Below are 26,407 nucleotides of genomic sequence, written 5' to 3'. Positions count from 1 at the left end.
CCAGCTAGTCAAATTACTAGCATCTAGGGAATTTTGACATTCCCTAGATTAACATCAAGAACTAATCAAGCACAATTTGGGATGTGAGGGTTTTTGGGTATGAGAAATGTTTCTATGATGGTATGACACCCTTTCCTCCTCTGGAATGGAGAGGGAGTCCCATAAACATATTACACATATTTCAACCAAAAATATTCCAATCAAACATGACAATTGAAAATTTTCGGTAAAATTTGAAGGAAAATAGGAAAGTTCGGAAAATTAGGTTCCCCTATGTTCTACAATTACATAGTGTCAAGTGCTGTTAGTACATTTGATGTTTTCGCTAGCGAAATTTATCTTTGTTCGAAACTGGAAATGGATTTTAATGTAATGAAATGCACTTCTATATCTTTTTCTATCTATACCAATAAACTATCACCGACTGTGTTGATAAGAGCAGAACTCGAGGAAGGAATTGTCCGATTTAGGGCTGTCTTTATTCTATCATATTTTCTGTATAAAACATTTACTCCATATAACGGAAAAACATGTTATTTTCAAGTGGTTGAAAAATCTTGAACTTGAGTGGTTGAAGAATTGTGTCTAAAAATAATCTGATGATGATGAGTTTTGGTAGAAATACTAGGAATTTTATAGTAAATCGTAAATTCAACAGGGTCGATTAGAAGATCAAAAAATGAACAGTTCTGCGATTGGACCCATGAACTTGCTTATAGTTAGAAAACGTGAATGTAGGCGGGACGAAGTTTGCCGGGTCAGCTAGTTGTCCAATTAATTCGCGCTCAATTGACAATTTTATCACTCCCGGCTATAGGATATTTAATCTACATCAACTGGCGATTACGGCACACTACAGACAATGTTCCGGGCAAGCATGATATCTACGTGACAACTAAGGAGAGAATTATGTGTTATTCTTCTTTATTAATAAAGTTTGATGAGCACTGATAAATGATAGCTTCTTATTCTTCTCAGCGAAATTACATAGAGGAAAAGGGATTGGGATGCTTTAACGAATTGTATTTTTGAGTAAATTTGTGTAAATCGATATATGGTAGTAAGAGAGTTAAGTTTCTCGTGTTCATGTTAGAATATCTATATAAACTTTATTTTCAATAGCTGGCTATTGAGTGTATACAGCATTAATCATTAATGTTTTTGTATTCTTTTACCACTTCAACTATTACAAACAGTTTGAAGGATACAAGTTCATATAACAAATGGCTTTTCCAGGGTTACCATTACGGTTTCTGAGCAAAATGCAACTTTTCCAACATTCACAGGTCTACATCAAGCTCTCGTAGCTCTCTCACTAGGATGCTTATTGCCAAGGTGGTCCCAAAAATAATCTTTTTCACTTTTTTCCAAAAAACCTTTCCAAAAACTCATGTATACTGGACCGATTCGACATCAATGTTTATAAAAATGGAGTGATGTCTGTCTGTCTTTCTGATTCTTATGGACTTGAAAACTACTGAACCGATCGGCGTGAAAATTTGTGTTTAGGTGTTTTAGTGTCCGGGGAAGGTTATTATGATGGTTCGAGGCTCCTTCCTCTCCCTAAAGGGGGGCTGCCATGCAAATGAAACACAAATTTCTGCATAACTCGGAAACTAATCAAGCAAGTGAAAGCTAATTTGGCATGTGAATTTGGAATAGACACACCTCCCCCTCTGTAAGGTGAGAGGGGGGGTTCGCCTTACAAATGAAGCATAAATTTGTGCATAATTCAACAACTAATCGAGCAAATGAAATCAAACTTGGCCTATAGAGATTTTAGGGATCCATAAACGTTTCTATGGTGGTTCGACACTCCTCCCATCCTCTCTAAGGGGGCTGCCATACAAATGAAACACAAATTTCTGCATAACTCGGAAACAAATTTTTTTGATGCCAAATGCCTTCAAATTGCTTGAATCGTCGATTTCTACTGTCATCTCGAAAAAAAAAATTCGGTAAAAATCGACTTTTTAGACAAAAAACTACCAAGGCCAGATAGTCAATTTTTTTAAGAATTTTTTTTTCGAGATAACAGTAAATCTCGACGTTCCGTGCAATTCTAAGACATACGGCATAAACAATTTTTTTTGAAAACCGATTTCCTTGGGTGATTTCTCGGTTTTCAAAAAACTCAAACTTTGACCACTGTGCGACACTAGTAAATGAAGTCCGATTAAGCTGATATTTTGCAAAGGATACTTTTTCGTGGAAATCAACATTTTCAATCAAGTTCGCTTTGAAAATGCGAGATGGCCACTTTCATTGGCACTCTAGTACTTATGATATAAATAATAATTTACATTATCATTATCAAGCCCAACTGAAATTACGCCTTTTTTTTAAAAGGACGTAATTTAAAATCCAGATGTCTGATTTAAATTAACAATTGAATTAAATGGTTGAAGCAAAGTTGAAGGAAAATCCACGAACTATTTTGAAAAAATAACATTTGAAATACACTGTTAAACAATCTGCTCAGAAACTGTATTTCATATCAAAAACTATTATTTCTCAAAACACCCTCAATTATTTGTTTGTATATTTTTATTGGAAAAACCCTTGGAATTTAACAAAGTTTGGCGTATAGCGTCGGGTCCTCCAAAATGAAGAAATTTTCGATTTATAAGCATTCGAAATGCGGGTAGAGTTAGCACACAAATTGGTAGAACAAATGTATGGGAAAAAAGGAAGTTCTTCCTGTTTTCATGAATTTAAACCGTTTAGAGATTAGCGAATTGTAATGTATAGCATATCAAACAAAAAAAGAATTCCGATTCGATTGGTATGCAAATCATGAGAATTCATTCACAGTGAAAATAGTTATTAACGTTAACTTTATTTCATAAAAACGTGACCTTTTTTCTGATTTGGCACCCTTCCTGAAAGACGTAGTTCTACGTCTAAAAATCAAAAATGCATATCTCCGTTTTGGTGAGTTTACCACGGCACGACTGTACATAAAACTTTGCTAAATTGGAAGGGTTTTCCAGTAAAAATATACAAAAAAATATCGAAGGAGTGGGGGTGTGTGTTCTGCGATATAAAAGTTTGTAATATTAAATTTAATTTTCGAGTAAACATTTTTTACCCCCCATTTAAAATGTTATTTTTCCTAAATGGTTCATTTATGTTCCAACAATTTTGCCAAGCATCATATTTAAATCAGACATCTGAATTCCGAGTAACGATTTTTTTGGAGGAAAGATCAATGATTTTGAATACGCCCTTTTCAAAAATCGGACGTAATTAAATTTGGTCATATGATGATGAAAATTGTGATTTTGAACAGCTTCCATCATATGTTTCATGTTGTTTTATATGTTTCAAAAAAATCTGTGAGAGTCGGTTCTGAGTCGGATCTTGCATAGAGTCTTCTGGGTCTATTGGGTTCAGTTCTCGATCGGTCAAGTTTTTTTTTCGGGTGTCGTTATACAATGGTATTCCATAAGCTCGTGTACTGCCTCGATAAGCTCATCGAATATAGGTACTATGTATGGCACAACCTTTATTAAAATCCTGGTTATTTGGCCGACTTGCCTCCATAAGCACAAAAATAATATCGTTGGCTTCGTACCACTCCATCATCGGTTCCGCGTAATTGCGCGATGCCAGATCCGGCCTCATATATTTGGCCGTTGATGGTGGCGATCGTTATGTTCGGCTTACTGAAATTGCCTAACCCACAGACCGTCTGCCACAGCAAGTACTTCTTGGAAAGCTTGTCGACCTTCTTCTTTCGGAACTGCTTGGCGTCCGCTTCAATGTACGTCTCGTCTCGTCCGTTACGATGCATTTCGGCAGCACCAATCACTCGCAGTACACCTTCCTGACGCGGGATTGGTCACCGTATTCTGTTTATCGGTTCGGTTAGGCTTTACCTTGTAGACATGAAGTTCGGCACGCTTTATAGTCTGCTGGATTAACCAAAACGGAAGAATTTACATTTTTGGCCACATCCCGAATCGAAACGTCCGGATTCCGGTTGAAGTAATCCCTCAACTTCCTTGCCTTCATGGGTCTTCGTCTTTATAAACTTTTCATTGTGAATTTAAGTTTTAGAATACATTCATCAGAGATCCTCGAACAACCGCCGCAGTCAAATGGTATAATTCCGACTGACTTTGTTTCTTTTTCTATCTAGACTTAGAGACATCCGTTTCTTTGGTGCGGTCGAAAGGCATCACAACATTTCTGAATCATATCAGGAAAAGTATTGAACAAATCACGGAAGTTGTCCAACGCGATCATATATGCACCATCAATCGGTTGTAAAACTATCGTAAATCGGTTTATGAGCAAACAGTTTCCGGGATGTGCATGTTAAAACGGTCAGAGACTATCATGAAATGAACATACAAATTCTAGGACAGCAATATAAACCACTGCTGGATCAATCATGCGAATATTGAAAATTGATTGCGATGGTATAAATTAGCCATCTGAAATCAGGATCACTTCCCCATCCATTTACACCCGCATTCTTATGGAACTGACCTTGCCGATGTGATTTTATGTGGCCTGAGCTGATTTTTTTTTCACTCTCATTTTTCGTTCCTTTTAATTTGATTATTGTAGTTTGTGATTCAAATGTATATTTCTAAAAAAAAACTAATAATTTCAATAACCAATGGATGGCCCAAATTCAAATTCATTGTGCTGGTACGCACAACAGGTCAGTTGGAAGTAAACTCCAGTTAAAACAATCGATTTTCCGCTTCGCAAAAACAACTGTACCAATCTGTTGATGATTTTGGCATAAGATATTTCAAAAAACCAAACTGGTCAATAAATGTAAATATATGCACGAGGAGCAAGTTTTCCGCTGAATCTAAACGATCTATAAAAGACTAAAAGCCCAACCGGCTTCAGCCGCTATTGGCGGAACATTTGCAAAAATCAAATATTCAACATATAAAATTCCCCTGATTCGTTTCCTACCAATGCGGAATTCTGTGGTTATTCTCAAACCGAATCCGGAGAAACGGTGATGCTGACCGGTGAATTATTATGCGTAACCTTCGCAAACGTTTGCGAAAAAATCAGCAGACGAGGAAGAGTGAGTTCAAACATCTCGGAAGAAAGAAAATTTTCGACCTTGAATGATTAATGTTTTTGACGATTTCGCATCGGTTTTTTTCTTCTTCATATGCTACCGGCTACTACTCGCAGGTCGCGATAGCAGACAACTGTTTATTGTGTGTGTGTTTTTTTTTAAGAATTTGAACTCTCGCCGGATAGATATTTCATGGAGGTGTTTTGACGCAGCAAAGAAATCACCGTTGATGATGCATCATTGTTGCGGAAACAGGAAATAACAGCAAACCGTTATCTGAAAATGAATTTTAAATGTATCATGCATATTTCTTTTTTGTTTTTTTTGTACTGCGTATTTCTGTTCTGAATACTTTTTTTTGGTAATATCCGCTTGTAGAGCATTTCATAATCCTCGGATGATGAGTCCATCAACCTTAGAATGTGTACAGGTGCGTCCATTTTTTTGTACTTAGGCTCGGCAATTAGGTAGGAGCTTATATGTTAAGTGCTTCTTAGTTTTTGTGCATTCCACACATCTTCGTTTCATGCCTTCAATTGGTTGACATCAAGCCTAGTTTTGAACATTTTTGCTATCGCAGACGTCTCCGAGAAATGGTACTCGAAGTGCTCTTATTATCAATATTTAGCACAAGTCCTGAAGGAGTACAAAATTGTTCTCGATAATGCCTTTGAAGCTTGACGGGAACGTTTGGCAGTAGTACTTTTCGCAGACATACAATAAGTTTGACTGAAGCAAAAAACCCCAAACATTTGCAAATGTTGAGTGTTTGGACCGTAAACTGAGGTTTACTATCGAAAACGGCCTTATGATGCAGATACGGATTCACTAATGTTTTATGATGTACCAGCCATGTTTGTTGTATGATGTTGTATGATAATGTATACTTTTTTCTCGTTTGACATAGCTGGATACTTCTTCATAATTACTTCCGCAATAAATTTAAGCCATCATTATGTTGCCTGGAGGCTCTGGATTTTACCCTCAGTATCTCAGAATACGACATCGACAAATTTCAATACTTACCACTTAAGTGAAGTAATATAAAAAAATAGAATCTACGTGTCGTTTTACATAAACACTGTATACACTGCGTTTCACAACTATAGAACCACTCATTTTTCTGAATTTCCAGAGATATGTAAGAAGTCGGTTGAATTGAAGTATATAGCGTAAGACAGGGGTTTTCAGATTTTTTTTTATATTGCATAGCACTTTTTATAGCAACAACGTTAAATGGAGCACCTGCATTTTTTAATCAATAAAACAAATCCTACTCGCATTGACATTACCCAACTGGGAACAACTCTATTTCGGTTGCGTGTCACAGTTACACGACATATGACCCGGAGTAAAGAAGATAAAGCACTATATACCCTGTGAAATTGAATGAAAGATAGTTTTTTTCTATAGTGGGTTTTCAAGTGGAGCATTTGCTATAACTTTTCGGAGCACAAAATACCCACGGAGCACCATTTGGAAACTCCTGGCGTAGGATATAATAACTATCTTCATTCAAAAGACTGGCCATTTGAACTTTATTGTTGTGTTCAGGCGCGAAACAATCAAAAAACTAAAATTCCACTGTTTCATAACTATAGAACGAGATGGAAAAACACTCACTTTTTTACAAAATTAACGTCAATTTCACATGAATTACACTTAGTTTCTAATTCGTAGGTCATCTTTAGTTAGAAATCAGATCAAATAACCCATTCGGGGTGGTTTTGACCAAGTTGCGCCTTGTTGCATTGTGTATCTCGTTCTACGCAGAGGATACTGCTCGTTTAAGCTCTTTAAATAACTCATACTGCTTGTTATCTGCGTCTACTATTCCTACGATCACTCCTCATAAGTTCTTGATAGGGATTTGATCTGGTAAACAAGCTGACCAGTCCAGAATCTGAAGGCCCCATTCAAGAAATCATGCCTTGCCTTTCCGAATGTTATGAATTGATTGATGAAATTACCCAATTATCACGGAGTTTATGATACAAAAACGTAAGTAAATGATTCTGAAGTACTTCATTGTACTGTACATTGGTGTTGATGGAAACCTATCTGAACCAGGCCATTTTGAAAATATTTTCCTCAAACCATCAAACTGCGTAACTAAGTAGGTTACGAGTTGGAAAATTACATGCAACGTTCCGTTATTTCTTCCATAATGTAGTAATTCTATTCAAGTTGGGTTTCTTTCTATTAGAGAAGTTCTCCTTCTGTGAAACCCATGGCATTAGCTTCCACAATAGTTTATGGACCCGCAGCTTTGGAGATGAGATTTTTATGGTTTGGAGAGAATTTTCTCAAAAAGGCCTGGTTTAGGTAGCTTACCATCAACACGAATGAACAGTCAGAAGTGCAACGAAGTACTTCAGAGTCATTTTTTGCTGTTTTCAAATAAAAAAACAATGTGAGGGTTGGGTAATTTAGCATCGATTCATAAAATTCGGAAATGGCATGGTTTGATGAATAAAGGCTTCAGATTCTGGACCGGTCAGCTTGTTCAACAGATTAAAACGCTATCAAGAACTTATGAAGAGTGATCGTATGAATAGTAGATGCAGATTACAAGCAGTATGAGTGATTTGAAGAGCTCAAATGAGCAGTATCCTCTGCGTAGAACGAGATACACACTACACCATGGCGCAACTTGGTCAAAACCACCCCGAATGGGTTATTTGGTCTGATTGAGAACTAAAGATGACCTATGAATTAAAAATTTATTGTGATTCATGTGAAATTGACGTTAATTTTGTAAAGGAGTGATAGTTTTTCCATCTGGTTCTATAGATATGAAACACTGGAATTTTGACATAGGACTATGTCTTTGATTTCTATATAGGGGGGTTACTCTACGGAAAATGTAACGATTCATTAAGAGTTTTCAAACGCATATTACTCAAAATCGTTATTGCGACATATGTTGTATTATACACCATTAGACAGGAAATCCAGCAATGTTTTTGCTTAAAACATAAACAGTGTATATAGTTAAAAAAAAGTTAACAATTTGTCGATTGAAATGGGTATGTTTTCTTTCGATTGCACTAACCACTCGTTATCCTCCCGAGCTATATTTTGTCTAAATTCGGGCGTTAGTTCTCAATGTGAGTTGATGAGTATAATGAATTATTCTCCATTTACCGATAATAGGCATTTATCAGTTATTGTATTGTATGTTTCCCAATGAATTCGTGCTCAATTCACGTTTTTATCGTGTAGGTCCTGCTACCAACAATTTATGTTGCTAAGTGCTGTAAAAATGTAAAATACAAGACCGTTTTTGAATATCATAAGGCAATATATCCTCCGGCGTGGTGTCAAACGCGATGGAGAGGGATTTGAAAAATGCTCGATAGCTTTTCTGAGCAAAAATCCGTCTTCATCCAGCTAGGACAAGAATTTCCAGAACTAGGTAAGAAAATGAATTGAATGAACAACAAAGAACAAAAGACTAAATCGATGTCAACGTTTCCTACAGATCTTTCATCCAACTAGATCTTAATTTCATATCTGTATTGCAAATCTGTTCGGTTTTTTTTTGTTAAACTGGTTATGTATTAATTAATTATCAACTAGATAATCTACCAACTCAACCCTATGTAGGGGAATAAGGCGGCACCCTTGTTATTATGATTATTATTATTATGTAATTGTGGTCCAGGATGTCATAATATCGAGCATGTTGTTTGGTTATGTAAAAAAATGCAATTAATGAATTTAACAGGTTGCTGATTCAGAAGATCGAAAGGGTATACTCACGCATGTCAGATTATGATAGCTTGAGTAGTCACGAACTTAATATTGTGCTTCCCCATATATGTTTTCCTAAGAAACCCGCTTCACTTCCTTGGATGCACATGTCCGTTCTCCTTTCACTTTCCTATACTACAGCAGCTACACGAACTTTCCAAGAGAGCATCTCTGGAAATTCAGAAAAAATGAAGTGGTTCTATAGTTGTGAAACGTAGTGTATAACATTTTATCCAAGGACTAACCGTTCCTGAGATATGACAATTTTTATATAATAAAAATAATGTTTGTGAAATTTTCATACGACGTCGGATACTTTGTTTTTATGCGGTGGATTTGAAAGATTTACCATGACGAGAATTTTTTAAGGAGAGAAATTGATAATAATCGGATGGAACAAGGTCTGGGAAGCATCCCAATCAATCTTTAATCAATACGGCTAACGCAACATGCAGCCTTGCATTGTCGTGATGGAAAACAGCTCCTCGTCGGTTCGCCAATTCTGGTCGTTTTGGGGCCCTTCAATTGATCCAGTTGATTACAATATTTGTCAGCATTGATCGTACCATCTTGAGGAAGGAGCTCTTAGTTCCAGTTCCACGAAATGCAAAAAAAAAAGAATATTTTTCGGATGAAGTCCAGGCGTAGGGAGGCGGTTCATAAGGCCGGTCTCCGTCAACCCAAACTTTAACCCATATTGGGACTGAAAAAAAACAATAAAAATATTTTCAAAAATATGAGAGACGAACCAACCATAAGTTTGAAAGTCGCTATAATACAAAAAAGGTGGTTTATACCTATGATGGGACTACCGTTGGCTTAGTAATCGTTTGTTTGTATCGATTAAATTATTAATTGAATCAAACCATTTTTGAGTTCAATTTTTTTTATCCCATTTATTTATTTAAGGCTCATTAGCATTTTAGATGTAACAGAGCCGAATTTTAATTGTGTACATGTCACATGGTTATCATATCTATAATTAGCACATTACACAGTTGTCATTCGCCAGTATTGCTTCTATATCATTACATATGGTACATTCACACAGTAGCCATTTAGGCGAAATAGTATTCTTTCTGTTCTTCCATTATCCAGTTGGACCACCGGACAGTGGAGACAGTTGATTGATCATTGTTGAGTTATTCATAGAACAGCAGCCCGATGTGTCTTGCAGAGCAGAGCAGTTGTATGGATGAATCGATCTTATTTCGACCGTGGATCGATCTCCATCGCTGATGATTGTTGCGTGGACGTAGCTATTCTGTAACAACACAAAGATGGTCAATGAGGGCCCTGAGTTTTGAACTCACGATCGATCGCTTACTACGAGTTCAATTGAATTCATTTAATTTTCCGTGTAAGCAAAGAATTCAAACAAACGCCATGTAATGTAAGGCACCTTGGTTTTGATGGATGTGTTAGGGAATATATGGCCTATATATTATAGGAGGTTGTGCTCAAGACACGACCGCATTGTTGACGTAGAACTACGATTTAGTTCAATTCAAGTCGCTTGTTTATAATGCTACGAAAATTTTTGAAATAACCATTCTACCAGTTTGGTCGTTTGTTTTTTTTAATTGTAGAATCATTTGACGATAATTGTTTGATGATTCATTCTTGTGCTCGCAGAACAATACATGCTCAAGATAAGCGCGACTGTCATCATTAGTGGAGAAAGTTTTGCTACTGGCAAGCGAAACCAAATTACATACAAAATTCTAGATTGACATTTACTTTCTTGGTGACTAAATAAGCGAAATAAACTCTATCTTCACGCGAACCCAAATAAATTAATGGCTTATTCCCCTTTATTCTGCGCGGCGAGTGAGGTGAGATTGCAAAGTTTCCCGCTTTATCCTGGAAGCCGCCTTACTTATCAGCTCGTATTTGATACTAGAGTCGATAACATATGAGGATACGACTTCAAATCTCACCTAGTGACAATCTATAGTCACCTCATTCGCCTTCGGGAACACCGTGATTTGAGCCATCTCACATCATTCGCCGCGTAGAATAGGGAGGATTATAACATATTGAATAACTTTGGTGCACAACCTCAACACCTGCTTCACCATAGTTCAATGCATTGATGCAATGTCAAAGGAACAAACGAAGTCTTTATGATGACAGAAAACAAATAATGTTAACTGCTTGGAAAAAGGCTGAATATTTGCCTCAGCAGAGATTCATTACTAATAACCTAGCGTAAATAATTCCTTCCCGCTATCTCCCCTCCTTGTTTATATTTATCATTACAAATGCGGTTTTACGTACGGGTTATGAAGCATGCACGTATGCACACAAATATCCATATATCGATGGCTTGAAACAACTAAATATACACACACTTATCTCTTTTTGTTAATATTGCCAGTCTAGATTGACTTAGCCAAATCACAGGCAAAATTCCAGAACATTTATTTTCTTGGTGAGCCGACGATAGCCTAACTTGGTGATTCCCCATATAATTGTGTAGCTCAAAACATTAATGCAATGGCGTCAGTTTGATGCAATGATTGCAAAGCCAGAGACATCAGCGAGTGAGTACTTTGGTCGCGTCTACAGCTCAATCCGAAACGAAGACATGTGATGACGCAAAACAAGGAAGAATAAGCGATATTCATTGCTTTGAATACAGAACGATACTGAAAGTTTGCCTTCCTTCTTTGCTTGATACTTTAAACTTCTTCAATTCATTCGTCTATAGCCATCAAAAAGGCTCTTGGAAAACTTTACTTTATCCACAATATTACTCCTCCATCCCCATTGCCTTGAGAAAGGCATTCGATCCCTCGCCGACCAGCTCGCCCAGCAACGGTGTTGTCCAGTCGGTGTTCTCACGAAGAATGAAGTTTGCCTCAGCAAGATCCACTGTTTATACTCTAGGCAAATATTTCCCTTCGTTCTTCTTCTTTTCATTCGTTCTCGGAGACTTCACATCTTACGATTTCCCCTTCGTTGCTCATCGATAAGTTGCTCGTTATTGACAGCTCTGTTCGGGAAAGCACACAAATGGACAGAACAAATGTATGAGAAAATTGGAATGCTTCCAATTTTCATCAATTTAAACCATATACAGTCTATGGAATTGTGATGTATAGCATATCAAACAAATCTCGATTTGTTTGGTATGTAAATCTCCAGAATCCGTTCACGGCAAAAATAGTTATTAACGTTAACTTTATTTCATAAAAACGTGACCTGTTTTCTGATTTGACACCTTTAATGAAAGACGTAGTTCTACGTCAAAAATCCCCCCAACATGCATGTATTTGCAATGCCAATTTCCCCAGGCACCAGAACCAAGTTTTGATGGCTGTGTTGTGGAAACCGTACATCGGACCAATCAAAGCGGGGCAGTTAGGGCGTTTAGATAGCATTTGTATTTGATCCGCAGCGATATCTACATATTGTGCTCTGCTGATATATTTGTTGCTCGTTACTGACAACACCGATAAGTCAGCACAGAAATGCAGAGAAATGTATGGGAAAATGGGAATGCTTCCAATTTTCGTTGTTTTAAATCATTTAAGAAATATGGAAGAGGGCATATGATTTGTGTGGTTTTGTAGAAACTGTTGAGGATCGGTGGTTCATTTATTTGTTATTTGTTTATAGCGAGAACAATATACAAGCTGGTCATATTTCGCACGTACTACTCTAAATATGTGTTGCGAATGTTCTGCTGCTTCGAGAGTATCAAAATAAACAACCATCGCGGCGGTGTTCTCCTCAGTTAACATACACCGCGGCCTCAGGTGATTATATGCTTCGCTTCTGGCGAACTCTCAGTGTATGGCTGTTGGCTGCTCGCTGGCTGAAGCGAGACAAGAATGAAAATCACAAATTATATAATTTTTTTGCATTGGATAGAATGATGTAGCATGGAAATCTACGTTTGTGTTCCGATTCGTGTGGGTATATTCTAGTAGGGCCTCGCTGCAACTTTAGCTGCTCATTCTAGTCCGCATAGTTTGCGGAACACATATTAAACCAATCAGAACGTGGGACGTTTCGCTTTGATGATGCTTGACATTTTCCTATCATTCAAAAAGTTCGGTTTAACAGTATTATAATTTTCTTCATTGTGTTCATTGTGAGAGATACAGTCTGTCGCAAAATTGAGTATACACCTACTGCTGGTTTGTTATTTTTGAGTGTTCGAGGGTTAAAAAGTAAATAATTAGATGCGACTTATAATCATCGTAAAATCGATTCATTTTACTCTCATAAGAAAAAATTAAAATGGTTACATTTCTACTTCAGGTTTAAAATACAATCAAAAAATCTCCAATTGAGATGTCGCAAAATAGAGTTTACAGTTCAAATTTTTCTTGAGAAGAAAATTTAAATCAGTTCAGGAATGTTAACAGATAACAAAAATCGATCCCCTAGTATTTGGTATGCAGCACTTCATGCAAGCACCGAGACGAGATTTCTGGTGAACGGAAGTGCCTCCCAGATCTTCGTAATCGTCGTTTCGAGTTCCGCTTCGTTTCCTGGATTTTTATTTTTCAGATGGCTCTTGATTTCCCACCATAGATACTCAATAGTGTTTAAGTCCGGTGATTTTGGAGGTGTTGTGAGTTGATTGGGATATTATAGAGCAAGGCATTCTTGCACGATGAGGTCAGTTTGCTTTGGTTCATTATTCTGTTGAAAGTAGTAATCAAGAGGGAGACTCAATTTCAGAACGGAAGACTGCAGATTACATTTCAGGGAGATCAATTAAGCTCTCTTGTCCATCGCCGAATCGATAAACTCCATGGTTACAGATACAAAAACCGCCAATGTACCATACATCATCTGACTACCGCCGTCTTGTTTTACTGTGGGAACCAAATGTTGAACCTGGAGCACCGATCCCGGTTTCCTCCACACCATCTGTCTTCCATCCGATTTATAGAGATTGGTTTCCGCTCATTTTTATAAAAGACCTTGTTCCAGAACTCCTTAGCAAACTGTAGTCGTTTTCCCATACTCAGCTTTGAGATGAAATACTTTTCATGGCCAACACGACCTCTCAGATTGTTCCTGTATGCTGCTTCAGGGACAGTGTCTGCGCAGACAGATCTTCCAATGATACCGGCTACTTCGGAAGTCAATGTTTGTTTTAGCGTTCTTTCGCGATGTTTGCACAATTACCCGTTCATCATCAGAAGACATGATCCGGTTGCGTCCGGGCGATTTCCCATGGTTCCTTCGTATTTCTACTTGTTTATGATTTTCTTTACTGTAGAGTGGGATCTTCCGACAGCAGGTGCAATTTCCCGCAATGTCTTTCCTCGACAAGTCTTACTTATCAGATGTATTCTAGTCAACCTAGCAGGAAATTTTGGAATTAAATTGAGAGGTGTGCTACTTCAATCTGGTTCAGGTTTTTGCACAGTTGTACTAACGGCAAGACACTGGACGGCATCAAATTTTTTCATACGATATCGCCTTCGTGCATTCCGGATATTATTTCCCTAGATGATCGGAACGAATCTGGAGGTATACGTCCACTGCCTACGTAAACCTAAAAAAATGTCAAGTTGCAAATCCTTTAAGCTAACGTGGTAGTCGACCCAAACGAAGACAGCTAGCTACAAATACGACCAACAGAAGGATACCTCTTCCAACACCAAACAACTCTAGCTGTCTCCCTTCCAGCTTTTCCGTCAACGAACGCCATATCACACGGTCAGAGATACGCTGTTCCCCGCATCATTTGCAAAACATAGATTCATAACCTGCAAGCAGACACGCCGTCAGGTGCCTGCTAGCGAAGGGATCGCTTTTCACATCGATCTTACCAGGAAGTGATTTACCTGCGCGACAGAACTGGTTAAGGGTATCCGTACCCCAAACCCATGGTTCGTGGGGTAGTGCTGAATACCAAAGCGTGTGCACACGAAAGCGCGCTCAGCAATTGCTCAGTCTGAGCAGTGGCACATCGCCACCAAAAGTGTGCACAGTTTAATCGAGAGACGGGGTAGCCGCTCCTCACCCCTTTTCGGTTGGACCTAGGTTTTATTTTCACCCCGGTTTGTTTTTCGGTGCCCCCATGGTGTACATATATATGCGACGGCTCTAATTAGCTCAATATATAGTGAATCGACAAATTGTTTGCCACCGCGCCACTGCTGAGTTGGCGCGATGACCTGTTGCACCAAACACAGACCGAGTGACCATAGGCCAGAGCCAGGTTAATTGAAAGCGAATGAATTGTATTCGGAATGAGTTGATGAGAGTTGTACGGTAAACGATCCGTTCGCGTTCGATCGGTTTCTGGGATTGCGCGGGGGAAGAGGATTGGCTACTTTCATTTGTTACAATTGAAACCGATCGCAACCGGCAAACGTGTACGTGTATAGGTGTAGTATGTGTGGTTCTTGAAATCGAAACAGGGAAATCGAGCAATGGTGCGCTGGCTATGACCTGCTGAGTAATTACAGTGCAGCAGCACACAAGCGCAGTAGTCAAATGCAATCCACCGGTTTCTGTTGTGTTTTTTTTTGCATAACAGTTGGTTGGTGTCTAGCAATCTGGGTTAATTGATCTTTGCATGCTCACAGATCGAATGCAGCTCAGTTAGGCGATTCCGCCTAATGCTGAGTTGGCAAAGGGCGGTGAGACAGTGGGTTACATTGGCGCAAAATGTCAACAAACGTTATTGTGCTTGTTTCACGCTTCCCAATCCGACCCTTTCGTTCTCCGATTTCAGCCTTGTTCTTACTGTTGTTCAATGCGTTGATTACGTTGAGAGAGCAACACTTACCGGCTTAACCGACCGGACTGTGGCGAAATTGCAATAGAATGTTGCATCACGCACACGTTCACCACAAATCTTGTGAAGGTTCGATGATGGTGATAGGTTGTTAGACTAGTATTGGCGTCCCGTACCGTATTGATTTCAAATGGGCTTCAGTATTCGTCGGATCCCTAAAATATTTTGTACAACCTCATGTGGTACACGAACAATATAATATATTGTAGCCATTATTTTTTTATAATTTTTTTATAAATTTTTTGGTATCATATGACCCTTAAAGGAATATGTACCTCAACGTGTCGTCTCTTAAAATGTCTTGGAAGGGTGATATAAGACCTGGCGAATACCGCGCTAAACTCTCTGGGGTTGGCAACACCCTCTCAGATTCCATTCAAACTTTGTGGAAGTGTAGATGTTAGCCAACCAGCATCTTGGTACATTCAATTTTTCCAAAATTAATCTGAAGAACACTTCCGTGCCAAATCAGCCTTCGTACTTATTTATGATGGAAACTACCTAAAATCATATATTTTTTTTTATTATCAGATGACCAATTCGAAAAACGACTGATATGTTAAAAGGGCGTATTCAAAATCATTGATCTTTCTTTCACAAAATCGTAAGCCAAAATTCCGATGTTAAAATGTGATGTTCGATAAACTTGTCAAATCTAGGAAAATAACATTTTGAATGCACTCTTGCTTCAAAATTGAATTTAATATCAAAAACTTTTAAATCTTAGAATAATATCGGATCCTATGAACTTAAATTGTACTGGCTCGGCAAACTTCGTCTCGCCCAAAATTTATTTTTCGTTATCACATCCACGTTTTCTTATTAAGCGCACGTTAATGGGTCCAATCGCAAAACTGTTCATTGATTGATCTTTTAATCTACCCTTTAAAATTACCTTTTACTATAAAATTCCTACCAAAACTCATTATAAAATCAGATTATTTTCAGACACAATTCTCGTTCAAGATTTTTCAACCACTTGCAAATAATATGTTTCTCCGTTACACGGAATAAATGTTTGATACAGAAAATATGATAGCCCTAAATCGGACAATTCCTTCCTCGAGTTTTTCTCTTAAATTCGGCGATCTATTTTTATTTATATAGATAGAAGACGATATAGGAGTGCGTTTTATCACATTGAAATCTATTTCCACATTCGAACGAAGATCAATTTCGTTAGCGCAAACATCAAATGGACTAATAACGCTTGTCAATATGTAATTGTAGAACATATGCGAATTGAATTTTGCGAACCTTTCCATTTTTTTCTCAGAGTTTTCCGAAAATTTTCAATTGTCATGTTTGATTGGAATATGTTTGGTTGAAATATGTGTATTATTTTCATGCGACCCCTTCTCCATTTCAGAGGAGGGAGGGGTGTCATACCATTATAGAAACATTTTTCGTACCCAAAAACCCTCACATCCTGAATTTGGCTCAATTTACTTGATTATTTCTCGAGTTAAGCAGAAGTTTGTGTTTTATTTGTATGGCAGCCATCCCTTGGAGAGAAGGGAGGAGTGTCTATTCACCATAGAAACATTTCGTGTCCTCTAAAACCTTCACATGCCAAATTTGGCTCCATTTACTTGATTTGTTCTCGAGTTATACGGAAATTTGTGTTTCATTTGTATGGCAGCACACCCCCTCCCCACCATTGAGAGGGGGGAGGAGTGTCTATCCACCATAGAAACATTCATTGCACCCTACAACCTACACATGCTAACTTTGGTTCTGTTTGCTTGATTTGTTCTTGAGTTATGCTTGAGTTATGTTTTATGCTTCATTAATTTGGCACCCCCCCCCCTTTGAGAGAAGGGTGAAGTATCTAACCACCATAGAAACATTTAATGCATCCAAAAACCTTCACATGCCAACTTTGGTTCCGTTTGCTTGGTATTAACCCCGAGTAATGCAGAATATTGTGTTTCATTTGTATTGCAGACCCCCCCCCCCCCTAAGAGAGGGGGAGGAGTATCCAACTACCGTATAAATATTTATTGCACCCTAAAACCTTCACATGCCTAATCTGGATTCGTTTGTTTGATTGATTTCCGAGTAATGCAGAAATTTCTGTTTCATTTGTTTGTCAGACAGCCCCCCACCCCCCCTTTAGAGAGGGGGGGGGGCGGTCTCGAACTATCATAAGAACCTTACCCGACCCCAAAAACCCCTATATTGCAATTTTCATGTCGATCGGTTCAGTAGTTTCCGAATCCATAAGAATCAGACAGACAGAATGACAGAAAGACAAAAAGACAGAAAGACAGACAAACACCACTCCATTTTTATACATATAGATATTGGATTCATCTGTATCCTCTCCATATTAGTATCATGGAAGTATACGAAAACCCGAAGTAAGTTGATAAAGCTCTCTTATCATGCAACTCTACTTCTGTTTACACAATTTATTAGAAGAAACAAGTTCAGTCAGTGATATCGAAAATTTCATCTCGTTCGCTCTCGGAGCCTCGAGAAATAAGAACTTTCACAAGTAGCAACACCCATATTTTTTTTTTTTTTTTTGGGTGGTCCAAAAAATCAATTTTCAATTTTTTTCCAAAAATGTCTTTTTTTCAAAACTTCATAACTTTTGAACTTCTGGACCGATTCAGATGATGGACATATCAAATTAAAGCCAATTCGCCTTCTTCGGTTGGTCCTAGGATAAACGTTATTTGTAGTTTCTCATGCTGAATCGCAAGCAAATTCTATTTTTCATGTAACTTTTCTTAAATGGCTACGATTTCACAAAGTATTGAAGTATCATAAATTTACAAAAATTCATATCTCCATTTTAGTAAGACTGACATATTATGCGTCAAAATTTTTTATCACTTTCATCGCCCAGATCTGGGTGACACTTTTCTCGTTCAATTTGAATAGGATTTTGATCAACGGAATTTGATAGAATTGGCACTTAAATGTAAATATGGGATATGTAGAATAATAAAAAATCAAAAACATAAAAATATAGTTTTTATAAAATACCGTTTAAAAGTTTTATTCAGCATGACCTATTGTAAGTATGTTTGTAGGTTTATCTGTAGGGTTGTCCCACATCATAAGAAATTGAACCCCCTTCCTGTTGACCGGTTGATCTTACATTCACCTTTATCTCTGCTGTCGTTATAAAACTGCCTATTCCATTATCTTGAAAATTCAAGATGGCGGCCGTCCGGTGAACATTTGAGGATGAAAAAACACGAAAAAAAACTTTTTGGAATGAACAGGGGCCTATCCCAGTTGCTTTTTTTGCTTTTTATCTACCAAGCGCAAATTACAATGAAAACAAATCACGGAGTCGGAGTTGCCAAATGTGATATAGTTTATGACGCTTATTTTCCCACAAAAGTGACATATGTTCTTGGTATGATATATTCACAGAATCTTCGCACATTGAACAGGATATTCCATATTTTCCAATAAAATTGTAGTTATTCGTCGTCATCGAATATAGTATATAGAGCAAGTACGTTCGGTAGAATTTTATTTTTCATTATCACTGGCAACACTTTACAATTGGCTGAAAAATTTTATTTTTCTAATCAGAAGTCGGTTGATTTCATTTGGGTTCAGCAGTAAAGTAGTCCTGAATCGAGCCCGCATTCATTATTTCTCTAGCGCACCGACAGTTGAATTTGAGCCCCACAAGAAACCTAATCGAATTTAGAAGGGCTTTCCAATAAAAATCAGTAGAACCCTGACTATCCGCAGTGCGAATTATTCGCGACCGCGAGCTCCATAGTGAATCTCTAAATATGGCTCATTGATCTTCCAACAACTTTGTCGAACATCATATTTTATTCAGACATCTGGATTTTCAGTTACGAGTTTTTGAAAGATAGGTCGATAATTTTTAACATGTCCTTTCAAAAAGCAAGTCGTAATCTAAATTAGTCATTTTATAATATTAGTAATTTTATAACGAAAATTGTAATTTAAGGTAGTTTCCATCATAAGTATCAAGTTTCAAAAAAAAAAATCGGAGAGGGTCGGGTCAAAATTTGCTGCTTTTTTTTGCGTGGAATTGCTCTATGTCATTCGGGTATGTTATGTAAAAGTGTAATATTTTTTTAAAGAAGACTAGCTAATTGACATTATGATATGTCGATCATTTGAATTGGTACAGTAATTTAAAAGTTATGAACTTTCTCAAAATGTCATTTTTGTAAATTAGGATAAAAATGGTTTTTCAGACCATATGAACGGACGTGCAACATTTTCGCATTGTGCATTTTCTATAGATGCATTTTGCATTTTCAATAGATGTGGATGAGATGGGTTATTTCGTGATCCATCCGTTACAGACGAAACGCGAAACACGAGAAAACTCGTGAGCGGTCCGCAATGTGTTAAAAGGGTTTAATGAAATGATTTTGGTTTCTTTTTTTTTTGTATTATAGTGATTTTCACCACTTTTGGCTGGTTCATCCCTTTACTTCCATTATTTGAACTGATACGCAGAAGTTAAGCCGAAGAGAAACACTAACTTGGCGCGTATGAAAATGATTTCACCTCTAAATTAATTCTTGTCCTGCTTCATCTGTACAAATTTGACGGTTTGGTTTTTTTTTATAAATCTGGTGAAGGCGAAAATAACACTCTTGTTTTTTAATTCGTTTATATTTACAGGCTCAGTTACATATGTTTAAAGGAGCTGAATTCTTAAATATATTTTTTGAAACTATCTTGACTCGATTATTCGGTGTTTTATTTTTGATTTTTCTTACTTTTAGATCGTACATTTTGAATAATTTGTATAATAATTCCATATTGAATAATCGATATGGGTAAGGGCTTGACTAGCAGAACACAGTTATTTATGAAAAATTAAAATCCACAATGGCCGCCACTACAAGATGGTGTCGTATATATTCTGACGTAGGACTACTTCTTTCATTTCTACACTGGGGTGTAATTTTAATGTTTCGAAAACGAAAGCGTTACGGCGGAGAACAAGATTTTCAGCGTTAATAGCTCCTAAACAACTGAAAGAAATGGTGTGATAAACACTTCATTCGAAAGATAAAATGTCTACGCGTTATAAACTTGTTACTTTTTGATCCAAAAACTTGTTTCAATATTGAAGGCTATTGCTTTCAAAACAGGCTATTGAAATCACCAATTGGTATATAAGCGAGCGCCGCTCGGAAATCCACTCAGTTATAATTGAACAGCGATGGGAGCATGTTGTCGCTGTTGTGGAGAAATATCGAAAAAAAAATACTGAAAGTACATCTTACTAAGGTGTATCGATCAATATTTTCAAACAAAATTTGAAAATTCTTCATCAAAAATCAGATATAAAAAAATTAAATTAATTTTTATTTTAATTTTAAATAAAATTTTATTTTTTTTTTAATTCTGAGATTCAGTACTACTCTAGTTTGTATTCAAGTTTCTTCCTACGTCTATTTTAGGTATATGTGATTTTTTAAGAAATTTTTAGAGTGGTTTTCGCAGTACAAAAAAATTATATATATTTTCAGGCATTTCGAAATTTTTAAAAAAATATTACTTTGAGACCCACTTTTGCTCTAATTTTTATTTAAATGCATTCGTATGTGTTGTTTTTTCCACATGTAGCGTAATTTTTTCTTGAAGTTTTAAGAGGATTGCGCGATAACAAAAATAAGTTTTTGGCCTTTGGGCAAAAAAGTAATGCTCTGATATTTATTTAAATTTTGTTTTTTATTTGTCTAAATTTTGTCAGTATATTTAGAGCATTGCGTTGTACAAAGATTTTTTCTCATATCTTGAAATATATAAGATTATCTTTACATAGGATTTGGATGGTTTACTAAATTCATAGGAGTCAGCAGTATGATAGAGCTCTGTGAGAAAAAAGTCCTTGTGGAAAGATTATTCGGATTAATGAGAAGAACACTTAAAAAATCCAATTTATTATTATTTTTTTATTTTGATCTTAAAACTGAAAACCACGAATACAGTACAATAATCGATTTCAAGAAAATAAAAATAATAATGCAGACGCTGAAGAAAATTATTTTCGTGTCTCGCAATGCTCTTGAAAATTCGGGAAAAAATTGCACCACATGTAGAAACAAAATACACATACGAACACATAAAAATTAGAATAAAAGCGGGTCTCAAAGTTATATTTTTTTCAAAATTTTGAAACGCCAGAAAAATGATGATTCTTTTTGTACCGCATATTTTTTTTTTAAATTACATTTTTTGATGAAAAAATTGTTTGAAGATATTTATCGATACACCTTAGTAAGACGTACTTTCAGTATTTTTTTTCCATATTTTTGTCTCAAAGCTATTGAGAATGGAGTGACAAAACGAGAAGGTGCATCTTTCACCATAGATCCTATGGTGTACCATATAAGGACTCAAATATATGGTACTACTGTCAAAATATTTTATTTAGTACTCTATACAATATTTTCTATACAGCTGGTGATTTGGTTCGGAGGCACTTTTTACTCCCTCACCCGGCTAGGCTCTTATTGAGCAATTTATTTCTGAACACAATTCTTAATAGAAAGTAATATTCACTACTTTGGCCCATTGAGGAGGTGAGATTGGGTCAACTCTCATTTAATCGTAGTTCAGTGAAATATTAATATTATTCAACAATTCGTTGAACACTTACGAGTGTTCATCATTCGATAACATTTCTACGTAATTAGAATTGTGTTTTACCCTAATTTACGATAGTTATTCAACAAAAAGTTCGGAAGCTACCTTTTTTGACCCATGGGGGTGAAAATCGACGGTAGTTGAATTTGAAGTAACAGTTTTTTGAAGTTTGAAGTCAATGATTTTGGATACTCCCTCTTAGAATCAGTCGTAATTAAAACAAAAGATATGAAGAGATATGATAATGATTTCAGGTAGTTGTCACATTATGTGCGAAGTCAGAGTTTAATTGACGGGTAATTGCTCCATAGCTAATTTTTCAGAATGCTAGTTTTACCGATATGATAGATAATTGTCCCAAAACACATTAAACATCAAACATTTCCCGCTTCGTTCTGATGTGGAAATTGAGAAGCAATTACTCAGCTCGGTATCTGTTTACCCTCATCGTCATAGCTGCTGGTAAACTTCAAACCACACCAGCAGACCAAACACCTAAAAAACAACCCACACTTGAGTCCTGCTGGGACAGTGCATCTCATTCTTTCGAACGCTGTCTCCTGCATCCATCGGCTGCTGCATCTCTGTGCACAGCCCTCATACCACTGCACATCGGTGGCAGCAACAGCAGCAAATAGGAAACGAAAATATGAGGGCACCCTGCTCGAATCTGCTGAGTCACTTTCTATGTTTGCGTCGCTTGTCATTACATGCGCTCTACATACAAACATACTTATCCACACATCAAACCGCGCAGCGCCATTCTAAAAATCGACCAAAATCGCAAACCTGTTACCATCGATTGTGGGAAGGTCGAGCGACCCTCAGGGAGAGCCGCTTGTCAGCGTTAATTTGCGGTTCTCCCGACCGGTTCTATTCCTTAGCACCGAGATAATCCGCCCGCAATTGGTGGTCGTGGCTGTTGATAGCACTACCAGACTTGACCTTTGCTCGCTAGACGCTGGAATGTGTAGGCCGGAAAGTTAAACGGAGAGAAAGTTGAACTCTAGCGGATTGAATTTTCCACCCGCTAGAATGCTTCCGTTACAGGTTGGGAAGGTCCGCCAAAGCTTGAAATGACAACGCACAAAATAATGCCACTCCAAAGTTGTACCTCCATCCGGATGGTGACAATTGACGATGGCATTAAACTGATTTTCCAAAACCTGTTTTCGTTTGTCTACGCTGACAGTTCCCTTCGGAGACAATTCCCCCGAAAAATTCATTCATACTTCTGACCTTGCGTTTGTTGTTGTTGAAGATGAATAATTCATCTTGTATACTTCCCTCTATCCATCGCTGCTTGTGGTCATCTCTTGCGCAAGCGATGCACCCTATTAACCCCGGCTTATATCAGCGACGAAAAATCGGGGCTAGCGTTATTATTAAACTGTTTAGGTATTTTAATCGTTGTGAACCTCGAAAATGATGTTTCTGCGCGCCCGCCTCGTCTGTTTGCGCAGATTGCGTGTCAACCCGGACGTCTGAGTTACTGAGCCCTCACCTTCTGAAATGATCAGCAGAAAAATAAGAGAAAAAAATACAACACGCGGGAAGAGAAAAAGAGAGACGAACAAACAATTACAATTACTAGACCACCAGATCGTCACACCGGGGTCACCTGCGGGCATGTGTGGCTGAGGATTTTGGCGCATGCATTGGAACAAACAAGCTCACCCACCCCCCGCACTATCACTCTCAGGTGAACCCCCTGGCTATGGAATGTGGCTCTCTTTAGGTCATCATCCATAATGCAGTTTCATACTACGACGATGACCAGGCTAATCATAAGACCACTCGCTTGGTTTGTGCGTTATGTCACCACGTGGACCGAGTGCTGAATGGTGGAAACGCTGAAATGGGAAGTCCTATCCCACCAGCCGTATTCTTCAGACATTGCTCCGTCCGATTACTACCTTTTTCGATCGATGCAACATGACCTGGTTGACCAGCACTTCTCCAATTTTGATGTAGTCAAAAATTGGATCGATTCGTGGTTAGCCGACAAACTGGCCGATTATTTCCGCAAACGGATCCGTGAATTGCCAGAAAGATGGGAAAAAGTTGTGATTAGCGATGGGCAATACTTTGAATATAAAATTTGTAACCATTTTTGCAGAATAGAGCATTAATTTTTGAAAAAAAACGAAGAAACTTACCGGTACTCCTATTATATTTGGGAGGGCTTCAGTGTTAAGCTTATTTTATCATCGCTCTATATTCCATGTATAAATAAATTGAATATTAATGCCATTCTCTTTTTCTGTTTATTCTTCCAGATTATTTTTTATTTTAGATTGTTATTCTAACTGCGTTCAAATTGACCACGGGATAAAACAAAACGTAAGTAACCCCCTTATAATAATTTATCTGTACTAAATATTTGAGTTCAGTCTTTCTCACGCACCGGAACGCGCAGCTGAGGCCAGAAGCCATTCTCGTTTGTTATGAATGAGTTGACAATTCTTCCACAGGTACAAAACTAGTTACCGACAACCTGTTCAGTCAAAGTGGGACAGAGTAAACTGGAATGCTAATTTCGGTTGTTTGCCTATATTTCAATTTTGGAAGTTAATTAGCAATTAAACAATCGTGTCGTAGTTCCACCTAACGGTGCCTTCGCTCTGCGTTCGATCATCAAATCATCGTGAGTGGTCAGATTGTTGGTAGAGTTTATTTTAGGAAACAGTCACTTCCGAGTCGCGGAAGAAGCACTCGTACACAGGATATAGTTGAGGACGCCTTTGGCAAGTGCCCAACAACTGCTATTCTTAACAAACGTTTGACCCGACCGCAAACATCGCACATTTCGGTGTTTGCCGTTCTCAGCGCGCATTATTATGCAAAATCAAACACGTGTTCCCAAACGCGACTTTGACCACACATGAACAATCATTCCGAAAAAAATTGTTATCACGTAATCTTTTTCTATCGTAGAACACACTCCAAGCACAATCTTTCTGCGACAGTAAAAAAAAACTCATATTGATTCAGAAAAGCACACAAACCTTCGGGCGAAAAAAAAAGTACGGAAAAAACTCGGAGAGCAAATAATGAAAGTTTCTGAACTCTGAGCTGTGGAAGTGTGTGGTTTGTGCGCTTTGTCGCAGAAACCGAGAGCGAAGCGGCTCTAGGATGTTTACCTTCTCGAGCTGGCGAACGACTCGAGCAGGTACTCCTTCGACAAATAAAACAAACAGCGGTGGTAATGAATCGATACAACAACAGAATCGGCGGGGGGTTCTTGAGAGAGTCGGAGGGAAAAAAACCTGTTCGAAGAAGTACAATCGCAATTGTCCGTACCGACGTCTACGGCTATGCGTCCGAACTGTTTTTTTTAGGTTATGACCACGGCTGTATAGTCATCTGCGAGTACACAGATCGGTAAATATTTGACGGATTTAGAATTTGCGCAGATTGTTTCGTTTATTATGCGGCGTCATTCGGGTAATGATAATTCGTGCCTGATGGGGGCCTCGAGTGGATCTGTATGGGGATTTGCTGTAGACATCGCAGCCATCAGAGCGCGGAGTGTCTCGAAATCCAACAATAAATGAGCCGTGTGAAGGCTCATTTTTTCTCTGCTTGTCTCACAATTGGCGAGGTTGACGCGAGAAGACAGTGTTTTTGCGATGTAACAGATTGGGCCAACGGATAAATTGATGATTTGGTAATTGCTTGTCAGCAATTACCACGACCGCGAGGTGATGCGACAAATTGGTAATCTCTTCAAAGAATGAAAGAATGAAAAATTATGTCCGGGCTTATTACCGTTGAGGACTTCGAGCCATCCGATAGCACAATACAGGCGATGGGCTCGTTAGCCTTCAAAACAGTGGTGTCATTATTGGACCATACTCTTAGGCGTTGAATCCATCAACATTTTGAAAACGTTGCATGATCATTCATGATCATCTCCCATGAAAACTATTGGTTGTTGTTGTTTTTTTTCCCAAAATATATATTTTTATCAAGGCTCATATGGCGTTAGCCTCACGGGGCCGGGAGTTCAATACTTTGACAATTTTTCTTATTATCTATGTTAGTAATATGTAACCGATTACTCGCGGTTGGCTCGAGGTTAGTATTACAAGTGTTCTTATAATTGGTATGTTGCAGTCTTCGATGCTCTGTACGTGTGCCCGACACGGGATACTTCCTATTGGGATGCAGCTGACCATTAATCAGCAACGCCCCCCTGG

At 37.8% G+C, this 26,407-nt stretch overlaps 1 protein-coding gene across 3 annotated transcripts in view; it reads left to right on the top strand.

Annotated features, from left to right (window-relative positions):
- The window catches only part of LOC129775591 (elongation of very long chain fatty acids protein AAEL008004), a 108,309-nt gene that overhangs the window by 9,645 nt on the left and 72,257 nt on the right, over positions 1-26,407 (top strand). For all 3 annotated transcript variants that reach the window (XM_055780524.1, XM_055780497.1, XM_055780506.1), the window contains exon 2: positions 24,485-24,548. The gene's annotated coding sequence lies outside the window, so the exon portion shown is untranslated. The remainder of the gene's footprint in view (positions 1-24,484; positions 24,549-26,407) is intronic.

Source organism: Toxorhynchites rutilus, chromosome 1 (assembly GCF_029784135.1).
Source record: "Toxorhynchites rutilus septentrionalis strain SRP chromosome 1, ASM2978413v1, whole genome shotgun sequence".
NCBI lineage: Eukaryota > Metazoa > Arthropoda > Insecta > Diptera > Culicidae > Toxorhynchites > Toxorhynchites rutilus.
This window is presented reverse-complemented; position numbering and strand designations above follow the sequence as displayed.